The following is a 12,289-nucleotide window of genomic DNA, read 5'->3' as shown; positions in this document are numbered from 1 at the left end:
CACACACACACACACACACACACACACACACACGGAGATAGACACACGGAGATGATTTTAATTAAAAATAAATCTTTCAAATATTTTCCACCTTGTTATTTTTTAATTATTTCACTCCAACTCTAATCCTAACTCTAGCCCTTGAGATATTTCTCACTATGTGGAATTTCTAACGCCACACTAAAAAATTTTTCCCATACTAATTACATTTTCAAACATTTTTAGAGGTAAGATAAGGTGGGGAAAAGAATAATGAGAAAGTTACTTGTTTATGTGCCAAGTCTCTCAAGGCTTTCCAAATTGTGACCTAATCTAAAATGTTCCAAAGGCAAAAGATAAGATTATATTTGTTTCCATGAGACTTACAGAAACATAGTAGAAGGTAGTCTAGTGAGGTGAAAATGGGGGTATATGCTAAGTATGATAGAATTTACAGATGGCACATGAAATATTAGGACTCAAGTTCCTCCTCTCCTCCAGAGAGTCTCAGTGTGGTGGAAAGACTGAGCCAGAACAAGAAACTCTCCAGCATAAGGACCTCTCGTCCTCTTCTTGTGTTCTTGATGAGGCCACCAGCCCAAGTTGGTCTTGTTCTTGAAAGGCCATCGAAACTATGAAGTAGGCAAACTCATCATCATATCAGGAAGTAAAAGGTGACAAAGTAGTCACTGGGGGCAATTCAAGTTCCAGCATAGAAGGCAAAGGAGTTGGATGTTACTATCAGTGTCACGGGAGGCAGCCTGGTTCTCAGTGAAGTTCAAGTTGTCCAATTGGACCTCTCCAAAGCCTGCCTCACTACCTCTTGATGTCATGATATTTTTTAGCACTTTTCTCCCAAACAGCAAGTGAGATCAACCACTGATACACTAGGGATGGGTTCACAAAAAAGCAAGCCATAGAGTTTTCCATTCAGCTCAGCAATGGCCTGGCCCTCAGCCTTAGCAACACTGGTACATGGATAATTTTTCTTGTAACATATTAGCCACTGTGCTACGTTTTCCAACAGGGGCCATCCACAGTCTTCTGGGTGAGAGTGGTATAGTGGATTGTAGTCATGAATCCCTCTACAATGCCTAGTTTGTCCCCTTGAGTGACTTTGACTAGAGGAGCTAAGTGGTTAGTGGTACTGAAGACATTACAGATGATCTGGAAGAAGTTATTGAATTTCTTCTATACTTCCAAAACATGGAAACATTAGGAAAAGGAGCAAAGATGACTCTTGTAGCTTCAAGTGATCCCTAGCTCTCCCCATTGTAAGTAAGACACCACTGGACCCCACAATGTAAACAGTACCAGCAGCACCCTACTGGATATTGATGGGATCTTGCTCCTGGAAGATAGCGTTGAGCTTTCCTTTGATGACAGACTTCCCATCCTCAGCCTTCACGGTGCCATTGAAATGTCCATGAGTTGACTCACCCTGGTCTACATGTAAACCATGCAGCTGCAATCAACGAACGTATCATTGAGAGTGGTAGGTCAACTTTGCCAGAGCTGAAAGAACCCTTGGTGATCAGGTGCCCAGCAAGGTCAAATCTGGCCTTTGTCATCATGTCTTAGACATAGCCAGCACTAAGTGAGAGAACGTGGTTATCTGTCAAAGAGGACAGAGAAACAGAGGCAAAATTTGAGTCTGCTAATGGTGCTAAAATTAAAATGTCATTCATTCTGAAAAAAAAAAAAACCCACAAGAATTATTAGAAAAAAAAACTTCAGATTACTTATGAGGAAAGACATAAAGGGAAATTTCCCAAGGAATCCTTAGTTCTTCTGTCTTTGAAGGGAAACCACGGATAAATAATTAAAGACGTCAGTCTAAAGAGCAAGCACTCTTTCTCAGGGTACTTTTGGGTACATTCCTGAGTGACTGCTAACAGAGTGGATGGACTTCTGATTGATTTTCCATTAATAACTACAGATGTGCACACATCCATTCTTTTAGGCTGTGCCTCATGGGTCCAATAACATCCATTTGCACAATGGCTAGAGACAGTTGAAAGTGGTGCCGCAGGCCCCCAGGCAAGTGGAGCTAATTGAACTACACGTGAACTGAATGCATGACCTTGGCCTCTGCTAAACTACAGCAACAGAGTTTCAGAATCAACCAATATTTCCTCAAATAAAAGTAATGGTGATGAATAGCAATAAGTTGAGAATGAAATGTATATATTGGAAACTTAGAAAATAATAGAATAGACAATAAATGCCTCTTCTTGAATCATATTTAAAGTAGTAGTATTATTGTTTTAAAATTTCCAAAGCTTGTTGGTGAAATATTTTTGAAAGTTCTTTTAACTACAAGCTTTTCCCTAGGGATATATTTTAAACCATTTGGACGTTAATCTATAGCAAAAACATTACGTAAAATCTTGCAAGTTAAAAATTAATTGCTATGAAAACTATAATAACCTAATGGTGATAAAGGATTAAGTTGTGAAAGGAAATAAGTCTGTAAGTGATAAGGAGGTTAATCACTAGTTCCTGTATGTGCTGATTATGAAAAAATAAGAGCAAGCAACAGTGCTCACCGTGAACTCCCAGCAATGCTCGGCTACATGAACAACAGCTGTCTTTGAGTAAGTCTCAAATGGAAGTGGAAAAGTCAGAATAACCATGAGGAAGGAACACTTTGATGGCTAAATTATTGACAAATCACTATAAGGCAATACCCAGGATTCAATCAAAACATCAATCTGTAGTTTTCTTATAGGGTATGTTTAAGTTATGATGATTTAAAACTTCGGTCTTACAGAGGCTTAGAGTTGACCAGGTTGTCTTCTACAGGGATGGTAAATCTTAGCTTATTAGTTGAAGATCTTCTAAGAACAGACTGAACAGTCTACCAGAGGAAGAGGAAATTTTGTTTCCAGTCTGTAATCAACCTCAAATTAGAGCTCTTGTCTGCTCCTCAGCCTGCTAAACTCTTGAGAGTTCAAAGACCAGATCATGTGGCAGCTGACAAACACAAGCATACAGGAGCCAATGTGTGCCTTATTAGTTCTTTTTACCTGAATGCTTTAATGTATGTGCAAAAATGGTCAATAAAGTTAATCTCCTCCTAATAAATATATATGTGCCGTTACTTTTATTTTTTAATTTTAGTTTTTATTCTTTACATACATTATATTCTGATCACAGTTTTCCCTACTTCTGCTACTCCTAGTACCCTTCATCTCCCCTCTCTCCTAGATATACTCCTCCTATTTCCCTTTAACCACTGAGGCCAACAAATTTAGACTCCTTGCTTAATTAATGATTTGCATATAATTAACTTCCCCAGAAGATTTTACTATCAAAATGTAGTCAGCACATTGAAAGTTTTCACTGTGTATCAATACACTGGGTTAGTCACACCTCCTCCAACAAGGCCACACCTCCTAATCCTTCCCAAACTCTTCCACCAATTGAGAGCCCACTGTTGATGCCTATGAGCTTAAGGGAGCCATTCTCATTCAAACCACCACAGAAATACATGACCAAAGCCAGATGGGGGAGCATGGGGTTCCCATGGTCTTCTCGTGTGCACGGAGGAGAAGCCAATAACTTGAGCAACATTGTGAAATATGTTAAGAGAAGTCAGTTGGAGTTATCTCATTCTCTGCCACAGTGAGATGTTTGTATTACATCCTGAAGCCAGGAAAATAGGGATGCATATTACATGAAAATAGCAGAGGGGACTATTTGGGTAGAAAGAGAAGTAAAAGATCAGGGGGTTGGAGGGTGAATAACAACAAAATATTATGTCACATATGTATGAAGACGCACTATAGATCAAGCCATTATTTTGTGTAGTAACTTAAAAGAGGAAAAAAAGCAATGTTTTCAAAATGAAAAATACAGCTTCCCTGGGGAGGTATTGAACATTATAAGGAGTTTCATGGTCACCGCCCCCTTAGTAGTCCCAAAAGAATTTGAGAAACATAAAAAGGAATGCAGCAACAAAGTAAAAATAAACCAGGCAGCAGACTGTCTCCAATCTGCTGGGTGTTATATTTAGCATATTTTATAATTAAATGAGCTGAGTGTTAAGGTTGTTTTGAGTGTATAAACAACTACTTGGTTTTTCTAAGAAGACTACATAGCACTCTGCATGTTATCTGTCTGCTGTTACCACACTTACAATGCTAGGCCACTTTTTGCTGTTATCCTGTGTTAACAGTTTTTAATGACATGATTACAACTTCACTGGGGCAATATTTTTAATTCTATTTCTGCACACTGAATAATTGCAAGCTATGCTGATAACTAGTTCCTCAGACCTGTGTCACTGCCAACTCATAGCAGTGGTAGCCAATGTATATTTAGGATCTTGAATTAGAATGCCTATACATTTACTTTTATTGATAAAATTATAGGACCCTGAAACAAAGATATCACTTAGCTGTGATAAAAGATGTTTAGGTTCTAAAAATTCCAATTATAGCCCATAATTTTCCCCTCAAGGGGGACTTATCACCTTCCACATGGTTTTCAGGCATGGGAGGTGGATGAACACATAAGTCCCCAGGCTCGGTGGGTCCAACAAGCCTTAGGAGTTACATTTAAAATAAGAATTTAGGATGGTCCTTGAACTTCAGGTTGGAAATTACCAATCCGAATCCTCATGTCACATTACAGAACATAGCCTCAGAGAAGGTAAATGACATATCTGAGTCCAGACAGCTAAGTGATGACAACCGGAGGGTAGAAATAACGCAGTCTCTCCGTTTTATGCTCACACTTTCAGCCCCTGATGGTTTAAACTATCCTCCAGGATTCCTACAAGCCAGGAAGTCATGTCTCTAGTACATCCGGGGACTGTGAGAAGGAAGCTCGAAGACCCTATTCTCTGAGCACCAAACTCCGGAAGAGCATGACAGTTCCTGGGGGCAGAGGACAGGCTGATCCGTTTGTCTTTCTGCATTTGAGTATCTCTCCTTTTTTGTTTGTTTGTTTTTGTTTTTGTTTTTGTTTTGTTTTGTTTTGTTTTGTTTTGTTTTGTTTTTCGAGACAAGGTTTCTCTGTATAGTCTGAGTTTCTCTCCTGTTCACTCACTGTTGGAACACTGAAACAGAACACCCAGAGCAGCTCATGGCAGAGTACTATAAAACTCCGTGTTTTCTCATTTGGTCAACACAACTAACACAGCTTTAAAATAATTTATAAAAACAAGCTTACTAATCGAATCTCCAGCTCAGGGCTCAGAATCTCAAGTTCAAGGCTACATCTTGAACTTGCTCTTACATGCAAATTTCAGTTACTACATGCAAAAGAGTAGAAGAACCCTATATCCTGTAGCATTGTATCTGACTACTGACAATTTAGATGATCAATGCATTCCTGGTATCACCACATCATAGATACTCCATAAACACGAATATTTAAATACTATTATGTGGTGAAAGTATTCCATTGAAGAAAGATTAAACACAAAACAACAACAAAGGAATAGGGCTCGAGATAAAAGTTCAGTGGCTATATGTCTGTCCAGCATGTGCAAAACCCTAGAGTCAACCCCCAGGATGGGATTAATGAGGAAGAGAAGGCAGAGGAGCAGGATCAAGAAGAGCAGAAGAAAGAAGAGGGGCAGGAAGAAACCTGAGGTGGGGGAGGGGAGGAAATAGTGAATGGCTTTGCATAAGGATGGATAAATAGGAGGCAAAATTAGAAATCAATGAGCAAAACTCCTGGGCTAGTGGTTCCCTCTGGGAGGTAAAGAAGGGGCTGCCATGAAAAGCAATTTATGCCCCTGGATCTGGGAAAAGGTTGTTTCCTTTGAAAAGTTTTGCCCACATTTTGAGATTTCAATATACACACTATATTTCACAACAAAGATCTCTATGTGTATGTACTAAGGGCTCTAGAGATGTACCAGTGGTTAAGGACACATACTGCTCTTGCACAGGATCTGAATGTGTGTTGCATACTTGAATACCCACATTAGAGAGCTCACAACTGTCTGTGACTCCATCTCCAAGGAATGTGATGCTTCTGGACTCTGTGGGCACAGAAATCGTGTGCAAATATCCATACACAGGTATATACACAAATGTATAACATAAAGAAAATAAGTCTATAAGATGCCTTTCAAAGATAAATTTAGTACATTAAACTCAAAGGTATGATTATCAGGCATTCCCAATTTAGACATAAGCATGGTCTCTCCACATGGACTAGTAAACTAATAGAATGCAGCTGTACAATGGGTCTGTGTAAATGTTTACGCTTGTCCTAGCCCAGAGGACTCACACCCCGAGGCTGTTGTGAAGTCTAATTGGGCGTCATTTGATCACAAGTTGCCAGGATCCATTCAACGCTAAATATATCATCACCCTAGTTCCAGGTGACTGACAGTTCAGCTCTGGTTGGAGTTGAAATCATCAGTCCCAAAATAGTTAAGTTTTCTCGTTCCAGCAATGTTTTCAGATACTGTTTCCATGGTTTCCTAACCACAAACAGAGCAATAATATACTTCCTGAAAGAAAAGAGCCATGATTTTCTGATTTTTTTTTCCCATGGGGGTAAAGACTGTCATTTTGTCACTGTGAGAATCTCTCTCAGTCTCTCATTATTTGTGTTTGATCTGGAGACCAAGTTAAAATGTTAACCAAAGTATTAAAAATGAAAACAACCATGATTTATCATCCATTATTGGAATGACTAGTGATCCTTTGACACCAAGAGATATTCTTGTATGATAGGTATGTGTGTGTAACACCACCAAAGTTAAAGAACAATCATGAACCTAAAGGTTTTTTATTTACATTATTTTTACATTATTTACATTATTTTTAATGTTTATCACATTCTTTTAAAAAAAAATACTCCTTTTTAAAAAATGTTTTCTCTGCCCTGGTGTTTTGGCTGCATGAATATTTGTGTGAAGGTGCCATGTGCCCTGGAACTGGAGTTACAGATATCTGCCATGTGGGTGCTGGGAATTGAACATCGATCCTCTGGAAGACCATGAGTGCTTATTAATCACTGAGCCACCTTTCCATCCCTAAAGCTTGTTGGGTTTTGTTGCCTGTTTGTTTGAGTTTTTCAAGACAGGGTTTCTCTGTGTATCCCTGGCCTGTCCTGACTTGCTTTGTAGACCAGGTTAGCATCAAACTCAGAGATCAGCCTGCCTCTGCTTCCTGAGTGCTGGGATTAAAGGAGTGTGCCACCATATTCTTAAAGATTTTCTAATTGGTATCAGAGTTGGAAACAAGTGCTTTATACAACTGAATTCTCTAATATTTCCCTCTTCCTATGACTGATTTCTGACACAAGAATAGGAATTTAACACAATGTGCTGTGTTTAAATTGAATAATTGGATTTACTTTAATGAGAGTGTAATTTATAGATATTTTTATAACAACAATAGCAAGCAGATGGGAGGGTTGGCTTATTTAGCAAAGCATTTGCAAGCCAAAGTTCTGATTCAATCCCTAGAGGCCCTGTAAAATGCTTGTAATTTTAGCACTGGAGAGGCTGAAATCAGGAGACTCCCTTGGGTTCATTGGCCCACTGGTCTACCCTGAGGGATGAGCTCCAAGCCTTTGAGATCACATGTCTCAAAACAAGTGGATGGCATCCCTAAGAATGATACCCAAGGTTGTACTATGGCTTCAACACATGTGTACATATACACAAAAATACACACACACACACACACACGCCACATGCATACATCAGCAGCAGTATCATAGTCATACACCTGCTAATTCGCCTCATAGCTTAAGAACATAACCTCTTTCTCCTTAAGAAGACCGCACTTTTTCTTGCAGGTTTGCCATGTTACAGCACCATTCTCCATTGTGGAAGACTGAAACTTCATTGTGTATATATTTAATTTTCTTTACCCATTCATCTATTGGGGACACCTGATTGGATACTTCAGCTATTATGAATAGCACCACATAAATATGGACATGCAGACATCTTTTTATATGCTAACTTTATTTCCTTTGGAGAAATGTTCAAGAGCTGTATAATGTAACAAATCTAAACTGCTTAGTGAAACCACTGCTTTGACTATCTCAGGTCCCAGAAAGGCAAATGCTGCATGTTATTTTTTGTTTGTAGATCATAGATGTGGATCTTTAGCTGTGCCGGAGTCACTGCAAAAGTCAACCAGGCAGGGGCAGTGGCACTCTTAAGAGTGGATAATAGGATAGGAGGCTAGGAAGGGGAGTGGGAGGGACATACCTGGAAAGGAGAAGGAGGAGGGGAAAAAAACATGAAGAATGCTCAAAAGTGGATAGGGGATCTTCTGTTTACTTAAAATATGTCATATATATCGAATGAAGTTATGCCACTTGGGATGCTAACAATCTCCTCAAAAGCCATAGATTATCTTAAAACTAAACAAACAACAACAAAAACAACAACAACAACAACAAAAAACTATCGGGAACCTTCTTCCAAGTTGCTAAGAGAATCAAAGACTCACTCAAAATGATAAAGACCATTGCCATTTTCCTTGGGTGCCTCTCCGACTTTGAAGTTATGACCCTATTGCTGAAGACTCCAGTCTGCAGACACAGGACTTAGAGGAAGAAAGCAGCTGTATCTGACCTAGAACGTCCTCTCTAAAAAATACTTCTCATCGTGTCCAAAAGATGCTATACCAGATACCAAACAAGAAAAGCAATCAGTGGTCCTCCCCAGCTGTAAAGCTTAGCAACCTCACAATAAGCAGCATGGTAAGCTATACCCAAGGATGCTGTAGCATGGGGTAACCAATGACCATCCAATGGGACAAAGGTCTACTCAATAGGAGCGAATTCATTCCTGATGCTATAAACCTAGGCAATTTTCCATGGCTGGCAAAGTCATAGACCTACATGAGAACCTACTATCACCTCCCCCCTTTCCTAACTGGTATAATGTCTTGCTGCATTCAAATAATTATCCTATATTCATAGATAAGTGTAGCTTTCTTTTTTTAAAAAAAGAATTATTTATTCATTTTAGGAATATGAGTACACTGTAGCTGTCTTCAGACACACACATCAGATCCCTTTACAGATGGTTGTGAGCTACCATGTGGTTGCTGGGAATTGAACTCAGGACCTCTGGAAGACCAGTCAGTGCTCTTAACCTCTGAGCCATCTCTCCAGCTCAAGTGTAGCTTTCAAACCTCACCAAAGAAGCTTGTTTTTGTAGCAAATAGAGACCATCACAAAAACCACAATTGGTCCAGCTACATGAAACAACTGTCTGTGGTCTGTACAACCATAACTGATACCTCTACAGACCAAGTCCAACCTCTAAGGCTACCTAGAACCTCCTCTCTAAAACATACCTCTGAGACTACCAAGGAAGAGAGAGCAGAAATATTGTAGGAGTCAAAAGACCAGGACATCTCCAGTGAACTAGAGTCTTTCATGTCAGGAAAGCTGCACCCATGAAATCTCAAAATTATGGTTGCTTAAATAAAACCCACACAACATCGGAGGACATGCCACTGGGTGGCAGAAATCTCACAAGACCCAACTCCTAGATCAGTGCTTCTCAGCCTTCCTAATGATGTGACCCTTAATACAGTTCCTTATGTTGTGGTGACCCCAAACCATAAAATTATTTCTGTTACTACTTCCTAACTGTAATCTTGCTATTGTTTTGAATCCTAATGTAAATATCTGTCTTTTTCAACAGTCTTGGGTAATCCCTAAAGGAGTCAAGATCCATAGGTTGAGAACCAAACCACTGTCCTAGATAGAGAGCTACAGGCAATCACCGGTTGCCCAGAGCAGCACAATCACTATCCTCTAGGGATGAGCTCCCTACGAAATATCCAAACGCAGACAGCCCTAACACACAGGGAGACCACTGACAGACACAGCATGCTGCATTTATATGCAACAATGGCTAAAGAAGCAGCCATACATTTGAAAGAGAGTTGGAGAGGGGGAAAATTGGAGGTGGGGAGGGAGAGCAAAATATGTCCTGTAGGACAATCTCCAAAAAAGAGTATGCTTAAATAGATGAGTATCAGAAAGTGGGAAAGCAAGAATTTAATCCTAAAATAAATTTTCAATCGGCATGTACTAAATCACATTTCCTAGAATTTAAAAACAGTTAATGAGAAGGAAACATTGGATATGCTGATTAACCTGTAAGTTTGTTTTTGGAAAAATAAAGCAAGGTTGAAAGATCATTGTTTTTACAACCTTTCTTTTGGCTACTCTAAAAGATTAGATAACCAATTACATAACAAGCTATATAAAGTACCAGGCTGGAACCACGAAGCAGTCTGCCACCCGAGCCTTCACACTTAGTATAAAAACCTGTGACCTAAAACTCTTACACACACCACTACTAACATAAAGGGCATTGTAAGGCTTCCCAGAACAACTTTATACAAAGAAACACCGGTCTTTTCAATAAACTGACAATAAACACTTGGCTGTAAACTGTTTTACATATAAACAAGCAATCTCTTCAGGGACCATTTAAAAAGACACAGTTTATTAGATACTTGAATGGCTATTTACCAAACATTAAAGGGTTAAGAGTAAAACTCCCTAGAAGACAGGGACTTGTTGCTCAGTTGTAAAATCCTTGCCTAGTATAAGGCCCTAGATTCAATGTCCACCACAATAAAAAGTTTCAATAAATGGTTAATGAAGGGGGGTGGGGGCAAGACAATGAATGAACTTGGAGCATTAAAGTAAGTAGGGATGAAAAAAAAAGAAAATGACAAGAATTAACATTAAAGTTCAAAGGTGGAATTTCTAGGTAAAATTTTGGAGACAAATTCTTCAGAATAAACAAATCCTCACTAGCAGGTCTATAAAAGGCTGCTATGGGACCCTCTGTCCCTAACCATGGAAGAAAGGCTGCTAAGAGCAAATGGCGGTCACCAGTCCTCCACCAGATGAAGCTAGTAAATAAGTAAAGATTATGTTTTTAACAGAACATCTTAAAATATTGTTACCTGATTCTTCCTTTGAAAATCTTCTTCAGAAAAACAACAAACCAGAAAATGAATGTTTTTATTAATCATTTTAATCATCTACATTTCAAATGATATTCCCTTTCCCAGTCCCCCCCCCCTTCATCCCATCCCCCTTCCTCTCTCCTTTGTCTCTATGCGGGTGCTCCTTCACACACTCACCCACTCCTGCTTCATCCCTCTAGCATCCCCCTAAGCTGGGACATCAAGCCTCCACAGGACCAAGGGCCTCCCCTCCCACTGATGCCAGATGAGGCCATCCTCTGCTACATATGCAGCTGGAGTCATGGATTCTCTCTGTGTAAACTCTTTGGTTGGTGGTTTAGTCCCTGGGAGCTCTGAGGCATCTGGTTAGTTGATATTGTTGTTTTTCCTATGAGATTGCAATCCCCTTCAGCTCCTTCAGTCCTTCCCCAAACTCTTCCATTGGGGCCCATGGGCTCAGACCAATAGCTGGTTGTGAGTATTTGCATCTGTATTGGTCAGGAGCTGGCAGAGCCTCTCAGAGGACAGCCATACCAGGCTCCTATCTGCAAGAATGTCTTGGCATCAGCAATAGTGTCGAGGTTTGGTGTCTGCAGATGGGATGAATCCCAAGGTGGGGCAGTCTCAGGATGGCCTTTCCTTCAGGCTCTGCTCCATTTTTGTCCCTGCATTTCCTTTAGACGGGAACAATTCTGAGTTAAAATGTTTGGGATGGGTAGATGACACTATCCCTCCACTGGAGTCACTATCTATCTACTGGAGGTGGTCTCTTCAGATTCTAGCTCCCTGCTGGTGGGTATTTCGGCTAATGTCATCTCCATTGGGTCATGAAGCCTCTCACATCTGGGACTTTCTAATGGTCACCCCAACCCATCCCCTGCTACATATCTATTCATTGTCCTGGTCCTCTGCACTTCTCTCCTGGTGTGGCAGTAAAAAATGCACCTGTAAGTGTTCTAGACTCCTGGATTGTATCACTTTAGGGGTTTGTCTTCAAATTTCTGGTGAAGATGGTAACTTTTGGGGACCTCATCTTGGGATTTCTTTTGAGGACCACTGACTCATCAAGGTAAAAAGCTCAGCACAGGAAAATGTCTATGCTAAACTGCTGACTCCTTTCTCTCATCCTGGAATGGAGATAATAATTTTATTTTATTTTTATAATCAAGGAAGGTCAGATCAGAGCTCCTAACTCTGTTTTGTTGTTGTTGTTTTGTTTTTCGAGACAGGGTTTCTCTGTGTAGCCCTGGTTGTCCTGGAACTCACTCTGTACACCAGGCTGGCCTCGAACTCAGAAATCCGCCTGCCTCTGCCTCCCGAGTGCTGGGATTAAAGGCGTGCGCCACCACGACCGGTTCAGACCTCCTAACTCTGATGTT

The sequence above is a fragment of the Mus caroli genome, unplaced genomic scaffold (genome assembly GCF_978045245.1).
Source record: "Mus caroli unplaced genomic scaffold, Mus_caroli_1 scaffold_1, whole genome shotgun sequence".
Classification (NCBI taxonomy): domain Eukaryota; kingdom Metazoa; phylum Chordata; class Mammalia; order Rodentia; family Muridae; genus Mus; species Mus caroli.
The sequence above is the reverse complement of the archived record's forward strand: the minus strand, read 5'-3'. Positions refer to the sequence as shown.